This window comes from Saccopteryx leptura, chromosome 5 (assembly GCF_036850995.1).
Source record: "Saccopteryx leptura isolate mSacLep1 chromosome 5, mSacLep1_pri_phased_curated, whole genome shotgun sequence".
Classification (NCBI taxonomy): Eukaryota; Metazoa; Chordata; class Mammalia; order Chiroptera; family Emballonuridae; genus Saccopteryx; species Saccopteryx leptura.
The window spans coordinates 68029380-68052619 of record NC_089507.1 but is presented as its reverse complement, the minus strand read 5'-3'; the positions used below and the strand labels follow the sequence as shown (position 1 = coordinate 68052619).

General features: G+C 39.1%; 1 pseudogene; it reads left to right on the top strand.

Moving 5' to 3' along the window:
• Positions 1 to 568: 568 nt before the first annotated feature.
• Positions 569 to 7918, top strand: LOC136406503 (GTP-binding nuclear protein Ran-like; annotated as a pseudogene).
• The last annotated feature ends 15322 nt before the right edge of the window (positions 7919 to 23240 follow it).

The window sequence follows — 23240 nt, the reverse complement described above, 5'->3', positions numbered from 1 at the left end:
AGCATTTAGATGAGATTGAGAGAACGACCAGTTTCTGCTGGAGGAATTCTGGGTAGGCTTTGTAGTAACATGTGAACTTGTTGGGTAGGATTGACCTTAAATGGGTAGGATTTCAACAGAAGGAATTCGAAATACTGGAACAGTGTAATTCAGGGTAGAAATATGAAGAAGTGTGTCATATATAGGAAGCTTGGTAGATTGGCATTTGATTTTAAAAGCATTGGGGGTTAGGCTAGACTAAGAAATGAAAACTTAAATCCAAAGGCATTAATTCTTAAACTTTTCAAATAGAATTATACAATTCTTTATGAATACAATTAAAGTAGAAGTTAGGATGAATAATCAATCCAGGAACATGAAGAGGGTGGATTTACCAGAGGCTGGAAGAACTTTTAGAGGAGACCTCTGTAGTGATCTAAGACGAAGTGGTAAATGCCAAGACTAGGGAGATAAAAATTTGAAGGGATGTGTGTGTGTGTGATGAATGATTCGTCATGAATTGCAAAGAAGGTAGTTTCTATTCTAACAAGATTGTCATTTTTCTGACAGGAAGGGTTGTGTCTGCGTCATGTCTTCTCAGTGCCTGGTATGTTGCTTGGCACAGAGAAATGTTTTATGATGAATAAATATCCTCCTTTATTATTTAATTCATCCACTTTCATACTGTCTGCTTTCAAGTAAATACATATGTATTTTTTTATAAAAAATATATATGCTAATTTTTCATAAAAACTGACTTCAATAATACCAGAACAGTTTTTCAGTCACTTTAAGTCAGCAAGAGAAGCAACAATGAAAAGTTGATTCTATAAAAGAAGGAAGATGTTTTGGTGAATTGTATCTAGTAAAAAAAATAGAAGAACTTTTGAAACTGAGCTCAAATATGCCAGGAGCACATGAGAGTTTAGTTTACCAGTGTATGATAGAGTGTTAATTAGAAATACTATCACTACAGTAAGCTTTATATTATTCACATTGTATCATAAAAAGTCCTGATACATAGCAACTGACAATCATCTAGGAAATTGAACAGGGCTTTTACTACAGTGTGAGAATGTAATGTGTTTTGCTCTATTTTTGACATGAACTTTAAAAGAACAGAAAGACATCATTCCTTGCATGACTCATTAAATATACTCTATGATGTCCTAGTACTGCACAGGAAAAAATCTACTAACTGTATGAAAATAGTTTTAAGACTCTTTATTTTTAATTGAAAATAGTTTACCAAGCTTTCTACCTCTAAATCAGTAAGGCTTATTGCACAATTTCTTTTTCTTTCTGTTTTGCAAGCTAGGTTTATAGCTTGCTGCATCAGTTAAAAGGGGGAATGCTAATATATTACTACTTAACTACTTTAGATTAGCTGTTAGAGAGATAAGGGTGATGAATGGTGCTTAGCACCAAATGGTGAAATTGACCCAGTTTAAAGCTACCAGATAGAACAGGCAGGTTTATCCACTATTCCCTAAAATAAATATTTGAAAGTGTATGACAAATAAAGTATAACTGATTTTATCCAAACCTAGAATAAGAATTCCATTATAATTTGCAACAAACGTCAAAAGATGTGTTCTTCTTTTTAAAACTTTCATTTGAAGAATATAGAACATATTTCTATTTAAAGAGGAAAAGATTTTGTAATATGTCCAAGCTATATGGGCATTGGCGGACCTTGGAAAATATTTAAAGTTTCCAACAATTGAGATTTGCTTAACAGGGCTTAATCTGACCCTGAAACTTGGAGTAATTTATTCATATTAAAAAGTCTTGCTATTTTTCTTAAACCATATGTATATGTGTGTGTGTGTGTGTGTGTGTGTGTGTGTGTGTGTACTTTAACTATACTATACTATGGTTTAATTTAGTATAGAAGAATTTTAAAACAAAATATTTACTGCTAAAATCATATGACTAGTAATATTCTAAATTAAAAATTGGTGGTTTTTATATAAGGCCAGTGAGTAGGCATGAAGTGTGAAGAATAATATATTTGAATAGTATAGTTCCAAAAATTTTAAAATTAAAATGGTGGTTATTTATTTATTTATTTATTTGAGAGAGAGAGAGAGAGAGAGAGAGAGAGGAAGGGAGGGAGATGAGGAGCAACAGTTTGTAACCTCATCACTTTAGTTGTTCATTGATTGCCTTGACAGGGGGCTCAAGCTGAGCCGATGACCCCTTGCTCAAATCAGCGAACTTGGGATCATGTTGATGATCCCACACTGAAGCCAGCCAGCCTGTGCTCAAGCTGGATGAGACCACGCTCTAACTACTGACTTCGTGATTTTGAACCAGGTTGACGCTGTATCACTGCACGACCGCTAGTCAAGCTAAAATGGTGCATGTTTGACCCTCCTTTTTATCTTTTCTGCAAAGGTAATTATTGTACTGTATTTTATACAAATTATTCAAAGTAGACCAGGGAAAAGAATTGTTCATATGAAGAAAGAGAAAGATCATTTGCTGGTAGAAAAAATGATCTGATAGAATTAATGAAGTAGTAGAAAGAACCTCATAAAAAAAAAAAAGCAGCGTAAACAAACCAAACTTAGAGTAAATCTAATAACAGAGACATTTCCCAATAGCATTTTCATCTAGACAGGGCAATTAAAATGTAATTTTTAAAATCCCATGGTTATTAATATGTTTTGGGGGAAAATGGCATTATTTCTTTTAATAAGAGATGCTAAGTTAGATGAGCCCAGAGACATTTCTGGAAGTAACATCACCAGGGCCACCCAAGGAGACCCCAAGTTCAGTTCACATTTGTATTGGGGGGTGATGGTGGGACTTGGAAAACTACATTTGTGAAGCCTCATCTGATTGGTGAATTTAAGAAGTGGCCACCTTGGGTGTTGAGGCTCTTCCCTTCGGGTTCCACACCAACAGGGGGCCTATTAAGGAGTTTGGCGGACTGAAAGACAGCTACGACATTCAAGCCCATGTGCCATTATAATGTTTGATGTAACTTTGAAAGTTACTTATAGGAATGTGACTAACTGGCATGGAGATCCGGTACAAGTGTGTAAAAACATCCCCATCATGTTGTGTAACAACAAAGTAGATATCAAGGACAGGAGAGTTAAGGCAAAATCATTGTCTTCCACTGGCAGAAGAATCTTTAGTATTATGATATTTCTGCCTAAAGTAACCACAACTTTGAAAAGCCCTTCCTCTGGCTTGCTAAAAAAAACTAATTGGAAATCCTAATTTGGAGTTGGTCATCATGCTTGCTTCTGCCCCCCCAGAGGTGGTCATAGCCCCGGCTTTGGCAGCACAGTATGAGCACGATATAGGTTGCTCTGACCACCACTCTCTCGGATGACGATGACAACATGTGGTCTGGGGAAGAAAGAGCCCAGCGTCAGAGTATGGTTTAATAAGCAACTGTCCTGTGACGTCAGTGGTGCAGCGCGTTTGCACTTTATTATATAGCTAAACAGAACCTATGCTTGATCTTTGGAATGCTGGAAGAGATACACGGGCTTCAGAGAGAATGTGGCAGTTTAAAATACCTTCATTTTTATGACCTACACATTTAGCTCTTCTGGAATGCAGTTGTTTCCTTACTGAGTTTCAACTATAAGACTGTTGCAGTCACATCATAATATTCAGCGGTGAAGTCTTGTTTGTTACTGTCATTCCCATTCCTTATCATTTAGAACAAGAATAACGTTGTATTTCAGGTATCTAAAAAGAGAGAGAGAAAGATGCTAGTCATGTGAGGGGTAGAAAAACAAAGCTATTGGATTTGTGAGGGTTAGGAGACAAAGTTTTTTGGGATGTTTCAAGAAAAAAAGGAAAAATAATAAGTGATTAGAAAAAAGTACTGTTTTTTTATCTTGTTTCCGTTGCAGACATTTGTTACTGAACTCCAATAGAAAAATGGATATGCAGATTTACTTTCTCAGTTAATGTGAGACATAATGCAATAGCAGACAAACTAGTTACAACTGGGTTTATGGCAGGTCTTCAGTTCACAAAGAGCACAAGCCTGAACAAGCCAACACGAGTCAGTTCATGAGGTTGTATTATAACAACATCACCATAAAGATTTCTAAGTGAATAGCTTATGTGGACTCTAAAATTTCCCTGTAAATGATCTGATACTGAATGCTAGACATTTCCTGAGAGTGTTATATGTAACTGTAAGTGATGCACAATCTAATTTTCACAAGGTACCAATTTATACATTTTTGTTACAAAATGTATAAAATCCTTTTGTAGCAAAGAGAAAGCAGTAAAACAAATTTTTAAAGAGGCAATGTAAATTTTTCAGAGTGAGAAAGTAAGTTAACTATGTTGCTAAATGAGAAATTGTTCTGTTGAGGTTAAACATTGATACTGATAGGAGATAGAAAGATGCCAATAGCATGGTTGTCTATAGTGTTGTAGGTCACACTAAATGAGTCCTTGGTTTATTCTATGTCACTAGGTAGATCTCAATTGTAAAAAATAGATAATGATACCAACTTGTCCCAGAGGGGTGTGGTGAGAATTAATTAACCCCCATAAAGGGTTTCAAAGTCCAAAGATGAAAGACGCCATGCTAAGTACAAAGCCTCATCATTAGCCCTGACATTGATAGACTATAAAAGTTCATTTATTGATGGAAACATTCTGAAACATCAAATAAGAATGTATGTTCACTGACCCGGCGATAGCACAATGGATAGAGTGTCGGACTGGGATGCGGAGGATGTATCATATGTTCCAGGATTTTTGTGACTTCAATTTATGAACTGGTTCTTAAATGTTTTTTGGGGGGTGTTCTATATTTAATTTCAACCTAGGCTCTGGCCAGTGGCTCAGTGGTGGAGTGTCAGCCTGGTGTGTGAATGTCCCGGGCTTGATTCCCGGTCAGGGCACACAGGAGAAGCAACCATCTGATTCTTCCCCTCTCCCTCTTCCCTTTCTCTCCCTCTTCCCCTCATGCAGCTATTGACTGGATTGCTTTAAGCGTGGTCCCAGGCACTGAGGATAGCTCCACTGGAGTGCATCAGCCTCAGGCACTAAAAATAGCTTGGCACTCTAGTGGATGGATCCCAGTTGGGGGATATGTGGGAGTCTGCCTCACTATCTCCCCTCCTCTCACCATAAAAAAAGAAAAAAGAAAAAAAAAGAAATCAACTGAGGCTAATAGAAGAATTTAAGAGAATACTAAATTGAAATACTAGTTTGAAAATGGAAAATAGCCATTTAGAATTTTTTAAATTTATTTATTTATTTATTTATTTTTAAGATTTTTCTACACATTAGGTTTATTTGCACCCATTTGATCAGTTCCAAAATGTGTCCTCCTGCTCCGATAGCTTGAATATGGGTCTCTGTCAGTGATCTGGGCCACATCACAAATAATAACACTTTGCTCCTTATATATAGACAGTGTCACTTATTTTTCAAAACAATTTTTTGACCAAATATATAAGTTTCTTTTACCCAAAGGTGGGCAGAACAGGCATTTCTATCTCCTTTTACAGGTGAGTAAAAACAAAATCTGAAAGTATTAATTGCTATCCCCTAGTAACCAGGTCTCCTGCTTCCAGTTTGGGGCTCTCTGAAGCCTGTGCTACTCCTTTCGTAGGACTCTGACCTTCTCTGACCATCACACCACCACCAGCAATACTTTTAATTCTTTCATGAAAGAAACCGAGCTGCACAAACACACACTTGACCTTCATGTGGTCAGAAGCTTTGGATGGTTCCCCAAGTATAACTGAAAATATAAGACATGACATGAAATGAAAGTGAAGTAGGCATCTGACAAAAGTTGCTTTTTCCTTCTGCATTTTAGGACCCCAAGTATTATTATTCCATAGATTTATCGAACATTCCACATTGGCACACAACCTGGCAAATCTCTTAACCAATATCCTAGATGCCTGCCTAAATTTTTATTTCTTTATTTTTCAAGTTAGAGGAGGGAGATACAAAGAGATTCCCTCAAGCCTTGACTTGAATCCACCCAGCAACCTCTGTCTGGGGCTGATGCTCTGCCCTTCTGGGCCATGCTCATAACCAAGCTGTTTTTATCACCTAAGGGAAGGCTCCTACAGAGCCATCCTCAGTTTCTAGGGCTGATGTGTTGGAACCAATCTATCCATGGCTGTGGGAGGGGGAGAGAGGGAGAGAGGTAAGGAAGGGGGAGGGATAGAGAATCATATGGTTGCTTCTCCTGTGTGCCCTGACCAGGAATTGAACCAAGAACATCCATATGCCAGGTAGATGCTCTACCATGAACCCTACCAGCCAGGGCCAATGCCTGCCTAAATTTAACCAAAGAGCTAAGGTGGACGTAGTGGGTTTTGTGTATAGAGCCTTCTGTTGTGGGGGCTAGAATATGTGGCAGCAGGGACCAAGCTGAGGAGTGGGTGGTAGGTTGGGAAGGGCAGGTCCAGATGAGGACATGTTGGCGCTGGGTGTTCATCATGGTCACCTGTGATGGTAGCAAGAACACGAGCACACTGACACGATGGAGAGAGGAAGCCTCATGCTCCCTCCGCATCTGAGGACAGGATGAGGCACATGAATGTGAGGAGTCACGTGGATCTGCAGAGAGTCTACCTGAGAGGTGTCTTCCAGCCTTGGCTTTTCCTCAGTACCGGGCAGTTGTTCCTTGGGGACCAGATCAATAATTCTAAATATACTTACTATAATCATGCTATGAAATGTGAGTAAATGACCACTTTTGAAAAAGACACCTTTTCTGCTTTTGTTGTGTTGCCAAGCATAGGTTTAGGTAGGGTTTATTTCTCTCCTCTGTAAAAGGCACTGAGATATCTGCCGTTCCTAATTGATCTAAGTCGGATGCAGGCTGTGGACTGACAAAAGCTGTCCCATGAGTGTTTCGTTATCAAAAGTGATCTCTTCTTTTTTACAGATGAAGAACTGCCCACAGCAAAGGCAGCATTAATAGATGCAGTAAGAAGCCATAGAGAAAGCACCAGCACTGAGCTGACTATTGAACCGGAGAAGACGTCCCCAGAAAAATGTGGCAACAAGCTGTCAACCATTATGAGTGAGTAGCTTGAAGTTAATGACACAAGTGATAGTCTTAGAGCTCTAAATTACTTGCTACCTTATTTTTTTGGAGGGAAATCTAAAAGATAGAGCATCAACATTACTAAACTCCCTTTTTTTCAAATGTACAAGTTGGCAATATGCCCAAGTCGTGTTAAAAACAACAGAGGGAACCGTTCTCTTATACCTGAATTTTACAATTCAAGCTACAAAAATAATTGAGGAAACTCTGGTTTCTGGAACAGGACTCCTGATGAAGCTTTTCAAGGAGGAGCAGAAAGTCGAGGTTCCCAAAGCAGAGTGGGAAACGGGCCAATAGAAAAATGAGAGGACAGATGCCCAGGATGAAGAGGAAGAGCAGAGTCAAGTGAGGTGAGGACAGCTCCCAAAACACGGCACCTGGACGTTTAGTCAGAGTGGGACAGGCCATGAAAGCGCCGGCAGAGGTGCCAATTATGGGACATAACAGAAGCTCTCCAGTAAGTGAAATGAGGTAACTGAGGAGGGTAAAGTACTGAGGTGGTCAAAGCAGGGAAAATGGAGAATTCAGATTTCCATGTCTGTTTTTAGGGGGGGAAGTTTTTGGAGCAGGCGGCTGCTGTGGCTTAAAGAGCTCTTTGGAGCAATCAGTGCCATACCAAAAATATATGGCAGAGAGAGCCTACAGGATGAGTCATCTGGTGAGGATGAGCCTTTGGACAAAATGTAAGTGACTGGGAACAATTTAGAATTCTTGTCTAATGTGAGGAAATAATGAATGGTTTAACTGTTCCTTACATGAGTAAAAGCTTTAGCCTTGTTTTCTTCCCTTAGGTATCAAGGTGAACTCTCAGAAGTCAGGATTGGAGCATCAAAACCAGCTGCTGAGGACACAGGTGAAGAAAGGGAGTCATAACACCACCTCCTTGGGTTACCTGAAAAGTGTTGAAAATGTGTGCTCAGCATTGCTGAAAAAATACATATTTTCCTCTTTTGAAATGTATAAGTTTATAGCCGACGCTAGCCACGAGGTTAGTTAGACATTAAAACATAACTAGTTAAGCCCTGGCTGGGTAGCTCAGTTTGTTAGACTGCAGTGTTTTTCAACTGGTGGGCTGTGGACTGGCAGTTTTCTGGCGGACCCACACCGCTCTACAGACCTCTGGTTGAGAACCACTGGGTCAGAGTGCTCAGGACACTCCAAGGTTACAGGCTTGATTCCTGGTCAGCGCATATTGAAAGAACCAACCTATGACTCATGAATGAATGGAAAAGCAAATTGATCTTTCTCTCTCGCTCCCTCTGTGGGGAAAACAGCTGTGTTAGGCTTACTCGCTGGTTACTGGCTGCAAGCACTTTGCCCGATTAGCACATAAGCATGTGGCAGCGCCGCGCCACGTGTGTGTGGTCTGTGTAAGGCCACGGGTGGTGTCCCTCTGGGGCGAGTCTCCCAGATCGCTCTCCTGCCAGTGAGTTGTGGTTTTCCTGCTCCGTTGCCCTTCACTGAGAAAAGCAGGTTCTCCTTTATTAGCTCTTTTCCTTTCTTTTTTTTCTTTTTTTTGTATTTTTCTGAAGCTGGAAATGGGGAGAGACAGTCAGACAGACTCCCGCATGCGCCCGACCGGGATCCACCCGGCACGCCCACCAGGGGCGATGCTTTGCCCACCAGGGGGCGATGCTTTGCCCCTCAGGGGTGTCGCTCTGCCGAGACCAGAGCCACTCTAGCGCTTGGGGCAGAGGCCAAGGAGCCATCCCCAGCGCCCGGGCCATCTTTGCTCCAATGGAGCCTTGGCTGCGGGAGGGGAAGAGAGAGACAGAGAGGAAGGAGGGGGTGGGGGTGGAGAAGCAAATGGGCGCTTCTCCTATGTGCCCTGGCCGGGAATCAAACCCGGGTCCCCCGCACACCAGGCCGACGCTCTACCGCTGAGCCAACCTGCCAGGGCTCTTTTCCTTTCTTATTTGCTCACCTGTCTTTGCTCACCTCCAATAAACGGGTATGGCCCGACGCTTTTCAGCTCTGCAGTTCCTCTGCGTTCATTAAGAACCCACCTGGCCTCAACCACCAGCTCTACACTCTCTCTAAAATCAATACTGTAGCATCCACCGGGGTATAAAACAGATGTCGGAGACTTTCAGGAATTTAGATGGAAAATTGGCCAAGCTTTTAACCTGCACAGGGGCGGACTCTCGGGTGTCTCAGGGACACTATACTCTTAAAAAGTCGCAGATGAGAGCCGCACCCAAACGCTCACAAACTAGGTCTTATATAGGCTGAGCAAGCAAGCAGTTTCCAAAAGCAGACTTGGCTATTAGCTATTGGCGGGGGGAGAAGTCACATGGCATAGTAACATAGGGCAGGCAGTGGAAAAGTTTTAAAACTGTTAAAACTGTTACAAATCTAGATAAACAGGATTTGGGGGCTGGGTCAGCTCTAAGTTCCTTGTTCCTTATGCAACCTCTCATGCAACCTTCAGGGTAAGGCGGGTCCCTACATTCCCCCCTTTTTTTTAGACATGAGTTAAACCTTTGACTCGTTTTCTTCCCCTGCTAGGAGCGTGTAAGGCTGAGAAAGAACCATGAGCTTAACAATTTCTATTCTTTCTTTGATGAAACCTAAAACCTTGTTTAGGATTATTGGTCCAATAATATATTAGAGTCCTTATTCCTTGGAGAAGGTGACCTTGAGAGGCTGATCGGGGTCCCGTCACACTCGCCATGTCCTATTATTCTCTCCTGGTTCCTGGGCCTGCTTCACATGGGATAGGTGGATCCAGTAGGGCTTCTCAGCAATTCTAACAGCAGAAGGTGTGCTGAGCAATACCTGGAATGGCCCTTGCCACCTTGGCTCGAGGTTTCCCCTGCAATGATTAAGGATCCATACCCATTGTCCAGGCTCTGGTGGAGGTTCTCGGGTGCTGCTTTCTTGGGCTGCTCCTCTTTCCCTCCTTAGTTCTCGCACTTCCTCTCAGATCTGCTGTAATGCCTGTAGGGACTTGAGGAAATTATGATTAGATACCTCTATTTCCTCTCTAGTGAGCTGGGGAACTAATGGAGTAGGTTGTCCAAACATGAGCTCATAGGGAGTCCACTTGTTGACATATGGGGTACTTCTGACCCGGAACAAGGCAAAGGGGAGTAACTCTACCCAGTTCTCACCGGTCTCCTCCTTTAACTTGATTAAGGTTTCTTTTAGGGTCCTATTCATTCTTTCTACTTGCCCAGAATTCATCAATTCCAGCTTATCCACCTCCTCTTCCATGTTGAATAGTTGACATTCCTCAGGCCGCGGCAGCGCTTAAGCCTAAATTTATTTTATTTACTTTTTACTTCACCTTTGTATGTTGTTATCAATAAGCTAATCAGTTGATTGTTGCCAAAGAGTGACTGAGTCTATAAAAAGTTCTTGGGGTACATGAAAGAACAAACATCTGATTTGTTACCAACATTTAATGTCAAGGTAATACAATGTAGTTTAGAGTAAATGTGTTATTAAATGTCTACTCAAGTTAGGACATTTAATTGAGGGAAGTATGATATGTTTATCTAAATGACTGAATTTAGGAGCCAACAAAAAGAATATGTACAAATAGCAATTTCTTTTTCAGATATGACTTATTGTACCAACCTATGACATATTGAGCATATTAGATTTCAGTCATATTGAATTTCAAATGACTAATATGAAAACAAAAAAATACATTGCTATGAATTAGTCAGCCTTTATGTTCTGTAATAAAAAAAAGTGTTTGTTGCCTATTTTTGGCTAAAACTAAACAGCATCTTGAGTCCCATTAAATTTCAACAACTATTGATGAATAAATAAACAATTTTACCCTTTGATATACTCCCAAGTTTATCAGTAGATTGTAAATGATTATAACTAAAGCCAGTAAAATTCTTGAAATATTATTTTCTAACTAAATAATTGCCCTTAGCTGGATGAAATCTTGGATGACAAAAATTAGCAATGAAACTGTCATACCTCAGATTTCTACCTTTCTTAGGCTTTTAAAAATGTACTAGTTTTTTAGTGACAGTCTTTCCTTAGGTTGGTTCATGGGAACAATTCATTACTGATGTTTATTTTGCTTTGGGGTTGGGCTATAAAGCTACTCTACAATAACACAACTTAGAAGATTGTTATTTTAGAATTATTATATGCTATACTGGTTGTGGTCAAGAAGACAGACTGGAAAACAACAAGCAATACATCTTTAAAACATTTACTACTGCCATAAAAAAAAAAAGGATTTAGTTTCATTCTAGTTAGAATTTCATTAATGGTCCACTTCATATTTCTTTTGTTAAAAACTCGTTTATCTTCTACCCCAAATTTTGAATGTAAACATTGACTGTCAAGTTTGATAGCTATGCAATTAACCAGCATAATTTTGGTTAGAAGATGAATGATTCACTGCTATTTTGTGTCTGATGAGCAGGCCAAACACTGTATTTAAAATGGCTCTGTCCCAGAAGGCGAATCTTGGTTTCACTGCCCAGCCCACTGAGAAAAAAAAAAAGTTGTAGAGGTTACAGCTAAGTACAGACTGAGCATGAAATTGTGAGGACATCTTAAACTTGATTATCTTGCCAGTGTTATGAGAATGGTTCTCATTTTTCACATTGTTAAGTTTAAAATTTTTGGAAAGTTTAGAAGATATTTTCCAAGTTATCTTTTGGTTTGGTTATTCTTTTTGCATCACAGACTTAAAAGGGCTTTGTAATAGGTAAACACTATAGTTTTGCTTTGCTCACCAATGAATTCTTTTTGCAATCATAGCTCTCTATTCTGTGAAACAAAAATAGTTCTTTTTTTCCTAGGGCCTGTTTTATATACTATCTCTTTTAGTTGACAGAGATAAACTCTTCATCTTCAGTGACTGAGTGAGCAATTACTTTGCGGTTTCCTCTGCCTTAACATCGTCTAAAAATATTTCTCTATTTCTGTTAAATATGACATAAAAATAAAAGCAAGTTTTTTCACTCTTTTTGATGCACATGTGTTATATTTTATTATTATATCAGGCCACAGATGAATATGCTTTATTAGAATGCCATCTAAAATTTTATAAGGAAAGAGTAAAGCATTCCATTTTATACAATTCTGCAAATGTGTATTCAGAATGTTTTGCTTGAAGAAAAAGTGAGATGAATAAAAGCTCTCTGTCTTCAAAGAACTGGTCATTTCCTGGGATAGCTAGTGTAGATAACTCAGATTTCTTCAAGTTTCATCAACCTATAGATATAGACCAGATCACATTAAATATAAAAAAAACATGTTGCTTTTGTATTTTCCCGTCCCTCTTTTGAATTGCTTCTTGGCCTTCATTTCTCACCTGCATGTTTCTACGACAGCTTAGGAGGTGTTTGATCAGTTTGATAAAAGAGCAGATAAAATGAAGTAGATTGTAAAATGCTATGGCCCAAACCAATGAAATCCACACTAGCCAGAGATCTTCCAATTAAATTCTTATTTTATTAATGGAGTTTCTAACATTATAAGGCATGATGTGATTAGTAGTAATAAATTCATGTATACACAAATTGTCACCTTCCTGATTTTCCATGATACCCTAAACTTCTAAGAATAAAATTTAAATGTTTTTTCTTATGTGATAAAGCACATTATGTTAATTTAAATAACCAAAATGAACTTATTGTGGTAATCATTTATTATACAAATATCAAGTCATTCTGTTATAAAATGGAAACTAATATAGTATTAAATGTCAATTATACCTAAATTTTAAAAGAAAAAAAGAATGTAAACAAAAATAGGAAAAAAAATAACCAAAATGTGGTTGTTAAGGAATGAAGCTTTCAAAGAATAAAATGTTTAGAATATAAAATATGGTCACCATTGAAAATATCAGCATTTGGTTGTTCAAAAACTGATTCCAGGTCAAGACATTCATTCATTGGATCCTGACTTGACAGAAGAAATTAAGTTATTAAGTTAATAAGCATTTGTTTATCCACATTGAAGACATTTGCCTAGGTATTCAGGATTTAAAAATGAAAAACCTATAATCCTTACTCTTAAAGAATTCAGTCCAATAGAAGAGGTAAGCACATGAAAAAATAAATCAAATACACAGAAATAAGTGCTGTGGTAGATGCCAGCCACCCCAGGGAAAGTTTGGCAGAAGAGGTAACCTCTGGATAGTCTTGAATACAGAATGGGAATTTCTTATATACAGAAGAGGAAGAAAGGGCATTTCAGGCAAAGAGAATAAAATGTGCAAAGGCACTGAGTTTTGAAAAGATATGTGAGAAGTTCATTGTGGTTTGGAGCTTAAGGTTGTGGTGGAGAGTGGAAGGAAATGAAATTGGAAGAGTATATTAGGGTTATATCATGAAGCACTATACCTAGACAAAATAACTTGGCTTTTGTAGGGCAGCTAATGGGAAATTAGAGTAAATTGTTAAAAAAAAAAAAAAACCAAAAGGAAGGAAAGATGTAATCATATTTATTTGATAAGAAGACAATTACGGCAGGACCATTAAAATGGATTGTAGAGGAGGATGATGGGGAAGAGACCAGAAAGGACACTGTGTCATTATTCTTGGACAGACATCATAAGAACCTGAGTTGAATTAGTGGCAGTAGAAATGGGGGAAAATGGTTGTATTTTGGCTATATTTCTGAAAGAAAATGGATGGGGTTTGGGTATGGATGTATAAGAGAAGATACTTCGGAATGAATTTCTTGCTGGGGTTTGAGGATATTGATTTTATTAACCATGTTGGGAAAGGAGGGAATTTTTAAGGAGATAAAGATTATTTCAGTTGTTTATTTTTTTTAATGTATTAGGTTGACATGCCTGTGGAAAAGCCAACTTGATAAGCATTTGAAAAAGCTGATCTGGAACTTGATGTGTTAGAACTGGAGATGCAGACTTGGGAACCATAAGCATAGAAATAGATTCTACAATTTGAATGAAATCATATACATAAAAGTGTAGAAGGAAAAGCCACCAAAGATGAAACTGTGGAAAACAAGAGCACTTTTGACAGTATCCCTCATTCATCTTCAACCCACGCCTCCTTCTGAAAATATATCTCTGCAACCTTACCTGTTGTTGCAGCAATATAAGGTTATAGTAATTAAATATATAGAAATATAGAGAAATATGGAAGATATATATAAATAATTAGGATATAATATTAAAAACAATTGAGGAAGTTAAATAAAGTTATGCTGTCTGGATAGAAATTAATATAGTGTGTACAGACATGATAAAGAGACTCTGCCTTTTGCGCAGGGCTCAGTTAGTGTGTGTGTGAAGTTACATATAGATAAGAAGTGGCTTGATGTCATAACTCTGTGGGTTGACCAGACAGGAGGCTCCCCTAGGAATATCTTAAAAGTGGCTTGATGTAACATTTCAGTAGATTAACATAAAAAGGACTCCCAGCGAGGAACTCCCAAAAAGGTGGTTTGAAATGATAATCTTGTAGATTGACACCTGTTAGAAGGCGTTGGCCAGAAAAGGTACTAAAGCTAAGAGGCCTCTCTGCTGCAGTAGTCGCCCAGACTCCAACGTGAACGTGGACTGTTTTCACGCTGCTCTGAGCTCTGATCAAAGACAGCCAAGAAGATCACACCGACGGGGGCCCCCTTAAGCTGTACCCAGGCACGCCAAAAGGATTTGTGAGTAATAAACTGCCTGTGTGATTCTTGCAACTAACTTGTGTGTCGGTTGCATGTCTTTCCTCCAGTGGCAGTTGGTGTTGGCACTGACCAGTAACATCCTCATAGCTGCCTCAAGAGTAGTCTCAAAGAAGCTGCCAGCCCTGCTGATAAGCGGAAGTCTCCCACTGCACGGGGAAGTCAAATTGGGATGCCTGATCTATGTAGAGCTTGGGCTCTACTGGGACACCTCTCATTATGAAAATTCACGTTTCCCCTTAAAGGCCAATGGAAGCTCCCTCTTTCTAAATTTTTCTGACTTCTATTTCTTTTAAGAATTTTTAATTGAAGAAGTGGTCTGAGAAGAAGGAGCCATTGAACAAAACTGAGGGCATCCTAGAGAAGTAGAAGGAAAATCAGGACTAAATAATGGCTTAGAAGACAAGGTTCTATTAGCATCACTTCCCTACAACAAGCCCTGACCAAGTCATACCAACTGAATCTGAGCGCTGTCTTTCCTCTCGAAACTGGGGAGAATGGGAGACCTGGGTGCCTGTATCCAACAGAACCCTAGAAGTCTGAGTCCTTCACCTCCCTTCCACAGCCTACTTGGAATGTACATATAGTTTTTGTTCCCTCTTGTGGGCCGGGAGACTCAACCCCACTCCAGTTATCTTTTTGTTGAAAGCAGCTGAGGTCGGAGTAGAAGAAATGGAAAGAGGAATCTGAGGGTGTGTAGTGTTAATCCAAATTTGGAGGGACCCGAAATATGGAAGACAGGAGCAAGGTCCGTTGTTTACACATTAAAGTTTTATTGTCTAGCTTGGCCAAGCGGCGGGAACTCCGACAGAAATCTGACGGAGAGCGCGCCGGCCCTTTGTTCTACTTAGTTTTTATAGTTTTGTAAGTGGGAAGTACAGAAGCAAAAATTGCACTATTGGTTATAGTCATATGTCCTTAAACATGATAGGACCACGTTCAATTTGCAAACCATACATCATTTTGGAGAAAACAAAATTTACAAGTCAACACAATGGTAGAAAGATATTTCTTTACATATTAAAAGACCTTCCTATATTTTCTAGTGTTCATCCGCCATCTCTCTGTCCAGAGTCAGAGGTATTAACCACATGCATTTACATAAGAGAGGTAGTTTCCGTGGGGTCAAATGCCCGCAAATGGCTCATAGTTATAAGAAAAGGTTTATTTTGGCTTTTCCCTTCCTGCACCTGGCTAGCCATTCACTCCTTTCCCCACAGGTGTGGTGGAATGTCAGGGAATCTTTACTTTCCTTCCCTTTTCATTTACAATACAATGGCAAGAGCCATCCTGGTTATGCTAATCACACAGTACAGAGACTATTCTCACAATTTCTCTGCACACCTTAACCCAAATTAATAAAATGTTCTCCAAGCCTCCTAAAATATTAATATTAATTCTGTAGCCTTTTGGTACTTTACAACATCTGCAGGTGAAATGGCTCAGTGGCTCCTCATGTAGAGAGAGTGTGGCTCTGTGCCAGTAATTAAAGTACATTTACTTTTCATTTTGAGTGACCAAGAGGTTACTTAGGGCTCAGTCAAAATTAAGTTTCAATATTTTCAGACCATCCAAAGCCCTGTTATCAGTTTGGAACTTCCTTGACCTTTTCTCTTCCCTATCAAGGGAGAGTGAGTAACAACTAAAACACTATTTAGCTGATTTGTTTCAATCTCACCATTTGTCACTCAGACTCCAAATAATCATGACCAGGTAGGACAGTGGGGGACTCCACTCCCTACTGTTAAGCCTAATCTTGAGGGACTCAAAACATTGAAGATACGAACAAAACTCCGACAGAAATCTGAGGGAGAGCGCGCTGGCCCTTTGTTCTACTTAGTTTTTATAGTTTTGCAAGCAGGAAGTATAGAAGCAAAAATTGCAATTAGGAGCCCTTTACCACTATTGGTTATAGTCATACGCCCCTTAACATTATAGGAACATGTTCAATTTGCGAGCCATACATCATTTTGGAGAAAACAAAATTTACAAGTCAATACAATGATAGAAAGATGTCTCTTTACATATGTCTCTTTAAGAGACATTCCTATACTTTCTAATGTTTATCCACCATCTCTATGTCCAGAGTCACACACATTCACTATATGCATTCATATGGGAGAGGTAGTTTCAGTGGGGACAAATGCCCGCAAATGGCTCATTACTATAAGAAAAGGTTTATTTTGGCTTTTCTCTTCCTGCACCTGGCTAGCCATTCATCCCTTTCCCCACAGGTGTGGTGGAATGTCAGGGAATCCATGTTTTCCTCCCCTTTGCATTTACAATACAATGCCAAGGGCCATCCTGGCTTTATGTCAATCACACAGTACAGAGATTATTCACAAAATTTCTCTGCACACCTTAACCCAAATTAATAAAATGTTCTTTAAGCCTCTTAAAATATTAATATCGATTCTGTAGCTTTTGGTACTTTACAACACCTGCAGGTGAGGTGGCGCAGTGGCTCCTCAGGGCTCCTCACTACCTCAACCCTCTCATCTGCCTTTGCTTACTGTTTGGTCAAGAACTTCACTATTAGGTCCTAGGGAGTCTTCTCAGAATCCCCGATTCAGTCCTTATGATCCTTTATCCTTTCTCTTCCAGAAAGCCATGTTGGTCAGTATCCCATTCTCACTGTCAAAAAGCTGTCAAGTTACCTTGCAATAGTTTTGTCAGTGCTGGCAAAAAAAAAAAAAAAAAAAAAAAAAAAAAAAAAAAAAAAAGAGAGAGATAGAGACTTCTAAGTCAAAGAAAAAGGACTTTATTCTCATAATGCATCAGGCATGATATAATTCATGCTCCCATAGTCTCATAGAGGTAATTAGTAACTCACGTGAGCACTACACATGCAGCTGAATGCCTCGGAGTTTAGGAAACCCCAATCAATTATAAGGGGGCTGCAAGCAAGCCTGCCCAACCTTTGCCCCAGCGGGAAGCATTATCTTAATTATACTGTGCAGCAAACAAACCTGCCCTCTGCTCTCAAGAGATACCTTGCTTCTGTTTTCCAAGATTGTTCTCTCTACAAACATCTTTTGAAAGATAATGCAGAAAACAATTCATTCTCTGCTTGCATGATGTGCAGAGATGGGAGACCCATAGAGGATTGTTTCCCAACAAGTAGGTTCTGTCTATTCTTCTTTCTCTCTCTCTTAAACCATGTTGTTTTGTGTTCCTTATTTCTTCCTCTTTATTCCCTATTAAGATACAATTTAATTTACTAAAGTAGTTTTTTGAAAATAGGTGTCTTCTAATGACAAAATTCAGCAGAAATAAATATCTATTTTTAAACCTATGAAAATAAAATTCAGGCGCAAACTGTTAGGGCAGCAAAAAGTTATAAGAGAATACTGGAAAAAGGAAATCTCAAGCTATATTTTGAATTATTTATTTTACTAACTTTAATGAAAAATAAAAACCAGGAATGATCTTTTTTTTCTCTCCCTGAGAGACAGGAAGGGACAGAGAGGGTGAGAAGCATCAATTTGTAGTTGCTTTCACTTTAGCTGTTCTATGAGCTTCTCCTGAGTGCATTGACCAGGGCTGTACAGCAATCTTGCCCACACCACCAATCTTGGGCTCAAGCTGGTGACCTTTAAGCTCAGGCCCATGAGCTTTGGAATCATGTAAATCAGTGGTAGTCAACCTGGTCCCTATCACCCACTAGTGGGCGTTCCAGCTTTCATGGTGGGCGGTAAGGAGCAACCAAAGTATAAGTAAAAAGATATTTTTAACTATAGTAAGTTGTTTTATAAAGACTTATTTTGCCAAACTTAGCAAAAACCTGGCATAAAGTATTTGGTAAGTATGGCCCTGGCCGGTTGGCTCAGTGGTAGAGCGTCGGCCTGGCGTGCGAGAGTCCCGGGTTCGATTCCCGGCCAGGGCACACAGGAGAAGCATCCATCTGCTTCTCCACCCCTCCTCCTCTCCTTCCTCTCTGTCTCTCTCTTCCCCTCTCGCAGCCAAGGCTCCATTGGAGCAGCGTTTGCCTGGGCACTGAGGATGGCTCTGTGGCCTCTGCCTCAGGTGCTAGAATGGCTCTGGTCGCAACAGAGCGATGCCCCAAGATAGGCAGAGCATCGCCCCCTGGTGGGCATGCCGGGTGGATCCCGGTCGGGCGCATGCAGGAGTCTGTCTGCTTGCCTTCCCGTTTCCAACTCCAGAGAAATACAAAAAAGAAAAGAAAAAGTATTTGGTAAGTAATTATTCTTATATGCTTTAACTTGCTGTAAGTCTGCTTCATAAATTTTATAAAGTTACTTCCCTACTTTATAAATCACCATTACTGTGGAACCGGTGGGCAGTTAGAAAATTTTGCTACTAACAGAGATACAAAAGTAGGCAGTAGGTATAAAAAGGTTGACTACCCCTGATGTAAATGATCCTATGCTCAAGCAAGCAGCCCTGCACTGACGAACCCTCGCTCAGAGCCAGCGACTCTGGGGCTTTGGACCAGTGACTTCAGTGTTCCAGCTCAACACTTTGTCCGCTGCACCAACACTGTCAGGCAGGAATGATCTTTTTCATAAAAGTATAATTATTCATTGAGTAAAGGTAATTCCTACAATCACAAAAATCTTTTTAGTTTGCTTTTGCTTAGTTAGAAAGTTCATAGGCAAAAAGCAAAAAAGAAAGAAAAAGAAAAATTTGACATTAATGAATCCAGCATAATCTGTGGTCATTGATAGCAAAGCTCATAAATTTCCATAAAATAATATAAAGCAGTTTTATTTGATGAACTAAAACATATATAGTCTGTTTAACTGCCCATTATTTTTATTTTAATTTTTTTACTTTTTTACATTCTTATTTTTAAATTTTTATTAATTTTTAATTTATTGTGTTTACATGGATTCCAGTGTCCCACTGAATATAACTCCCTCACCCCCCACCCCTGTGTCCCTTTTGCCCCCTTCCCCAACTCCTTCTCCCTTTCCCTCTAGGATTTGCTGTCCTGTTATCTATATCTCTGTGTTATGTATATATAGTCTCACTAATCCCTTTACCTTCTCCGATCCCATCTCCTCATCCTCCTTACCTCTGACTGCTATCCCTCTGCTCCCTGTGACCCTGCCTCTACCTCTATTCCATTCCTCAGTTCACTTTGTTCCTTAGATTCCACATATATGTGAGATCATATGATATTTTTCTTTCTCTGCTTGGCTTATTTCACTTAGCATAATAATCTCCAGGTTCATCCATGCTGTCACAAAAGGTAAGATTTCTTTCTTTTTCACAGCTGCATAGTATTCCATTGTGTATATGTACCACTGCTTTTTAATCTACTCGTCCATTGGCAGACACTTGGGCTGTTTCCAGATCTTGGCTATTGGAAACAATACTGCAATAAACGTGGGGGTGCATATCTTCTTTTGAATCAGTGATTTGGTATTCTTAAGATATATTACTAAAAGTGGGATAGCTGGGTCAAAAGGCAGTTCCATTTTTAATTTTTTGAGGAAACCCCATACAGTTTTCTACAGTGGTTGCACCAGTCTACATTCTCACCAGCAGTGCAGGAGGGTTCCCTTTTCTCCACAACCTCACCAGCACTTACCATGTGTTGTTTTGTTAATGAGCACCATTTTGACAGGTGTGAGGTGGTATCTCATTGTGGTTTTAATTTGTGTTTCTCTGATTAGTGATGTTGAGCATTTTTTCATATGCCTATTGGCCATTCGTATGTCCTCTTTGGAGAAGTGTCTATTTAGTTCTTTTGCCCAATTTTTAATTGAATTGTTCACCTTCCTGGTTTTGTTTTAGAAGTTCTTTATAAATTTTGGTTATTAACCCCTTATCAGAAATACTAGCAAATAAGTTCTCCCATTGTGTGAGAGTTGTCTTTTTATTTTGCTAATGATGTTTTTTGCTGTGCTAAAGCTTTTAGTTTGATATAGTCCCATTTGTTCATCCTGTCCTTTATTTCCCTTGCCCGTGGAGATAAATCAGCAAATATGTTGCTATGAGAGATATCGGAGAGTTTACTGCCTATGTTTTCTTCCAAGGTATTTATGATTTCGTTACTTACATTTAAGCCTTTTATCCATTTTGAGTTTATTTTTGTGAATGTTGTAAGTTGATGGTCTAATTTCATTTTTTTTGCATGTACCTGTCCAATTTTCCCAACACCATTTGTTAAAAAGACTGTCTTTATTCCATTGTATGCTCTTGCCTCCTTTGTCAAATATCAATTGACCATAAAGACGTAGGTTTATTTCTGGGTCCTCTGTTCTATTCCATTGATCTGTATGCCTGTTCTTATGCCAGTACCAAGCTGTTTTGAGTACAATGGCCTTGTAGTATAACTTGATATCAGGAAGTATGATACCTCCCACTTTATTCTTCATTTTCAGGATTGCTGAGGCTATTTGTGTTCTTTTTTGGTTTCATATAAATTTTTGAAATATTTTTTCTATATCTTTGAAGTATGCCATTGGCATTTTAATAGAAATTGCATTGAATTTATAGATTGCTTTGGGTAATATAAACATTTTAATGATGTTTATTCTTCCTATCCATGAACACAGTATATGCTTCTACTTGTTTGTTATCTTCCTTGATTTCTTTTCTGAATGTTTTATACTTTTCTGAGTACAAGTCCTTTACCTCCTTGGTAAAATTTACTTAATTTTTTTTTTGTTGCAATAGTGAAGGGGATTGTTTCCTTAACTTCTCTTTCAGACAGTTTATTGTTGGTGTATAAAAATGCCACTGAATTTCTGAATATTAATTTTATATCCTGTCACCTTGCCAAATTCATTTATCAGGTCCAGTAGTTTTTTTTACTGAGACTTTAGGGTTTTCTATATACAGTATCATGTGATCAGCAAATAATGGTAGTTTTACTTCTTTTTTTCCAATTTGGATGCATTTTATTTCTTCTTCTTGTCTGATTGTATAGCTAGGACTTCTAGAACTATGCTGAATAAGAGTGGTGAAAGGGGACTCCCCTTCCTTGTTCCTGATCTTCAGAGAATTGCATTTAATTTTTGCCCATTGAGTATGATGTTGGCTGTGGGTTTGTCATAGATGGCCTTTATCATGTTGAGGTATGTTCCCTGTATTCCCCTTGCTGAGAGTTTTGATCATAATGGGTGTTGGATTTTATCAAATGCTTTTTCTGCACTTATTGAAATTATTATGTAGTTTTTCTCCTTCCTTTTGTTTAAGTGATGAATCACATTGATTGATTTGTGAATATTTTACCAGCCTTGCCTTCCCAGAATAAATCCCACTTGATCATGATGTATGATTTTTTTCATGTATTGCTGAATTCATTTTGCTAATATTTTGTTTAGAATTTTAGCATCTAAGTTCATCAGGGATGTTGGCCTATAGTTTTCTTTCTTTGTAGTGTCTTTACCTGGTTTTGGAATGAGGATTATGCTTGCCTCATTAAAGGAGCTTGGAAGTCTTCCTTCCTCTTGAATTTTTTTTTTTTTTTTTTCTGAAGCTGGAAACGGAGAGACAGTCAGACAGACTCCCGCATGCGCCCGACCGGGATCCACCCGGCACGCCCACCAGGGGCTAAACTCTGCCCACCAGGGGGTGATGCTCTGCCCATCCTGGGCGCCGCCCTGTCGCGACCAGAGCCACTCTAGCGCCTGAGGCAGAGGCCACAGAGCCATCCCCAGCGCCCAGGCCATCTTTGCTCCAGTGGAGCCTCGGCTGCAGGAGGGGAAGAGAGAGACAGAGAGGAAAGCGCGGCGGAGGGGTGGAGAAGCAAATGGGCGCTTCTCCTGTGTGCCCTGGCCGGGAATCGAACCCGGGTCCTCCGCACGCTAGGCCGAAGCTCTACCGCTGAGCCAACCGGCCAGGGCCCTCTTGAATTTTTTGAAATAGCTTGAGAAGGATAGGAGTTAGTTCTTCTTTGAATATTTGGTAAAATTTTGCCTATGAAGCCATCTGGTCTAGGACTTTTGTTTGCTGGGAATTTTTTGATAATTGTTTCAATTTAATTCATTGTAATTCATCTGTTTCAGTTTTCTGATTCTTCCAGATTGAGTTTTGGAAGATTATAGGTTTCTAGGAATTTATCCATTTTGCCTAGGTTGTCCAATTTTTTAGCATACATATCTTCATAGTATTTTCTGACAATCCTTTATATTTCTGCTATATCCATTGTTACTTCTCCACTTTCATTTCCAATTTTATTTATTGAGTTCTCTCTCTTTTTCTCTTGATGAGTCTGGTTAAAGGCTCATCAATCTTGTTTACTTTTTTGAAAAATCAGCTCTTGATTTCATTGATTTTCTGTATTGTTTCTTTAGCCTCTATGTAATTTATTTCCACTCTGATCTTTATTATTTCCTTTCTTCTACTTCCTCTGGGATTTATTTGTTGTTGTTGTTTTTTTAGTTCTTCTAGGTGCAGGGTTACATTATTTATTTGAGCTTTTTCTTGCTTCTTAAGGTATGCCTGTAATGCTATGAACTTCTCTCTCAAGACTGCTTTTGCTGTGTCCCATAAATTTTGAGTAATTGTATGTTCATTTTCATTAGTTTCAAGGAAATATTGGATTTCTTCCTTAATCTTGTTAACTCATTTGTTATTTAATAACATGCTA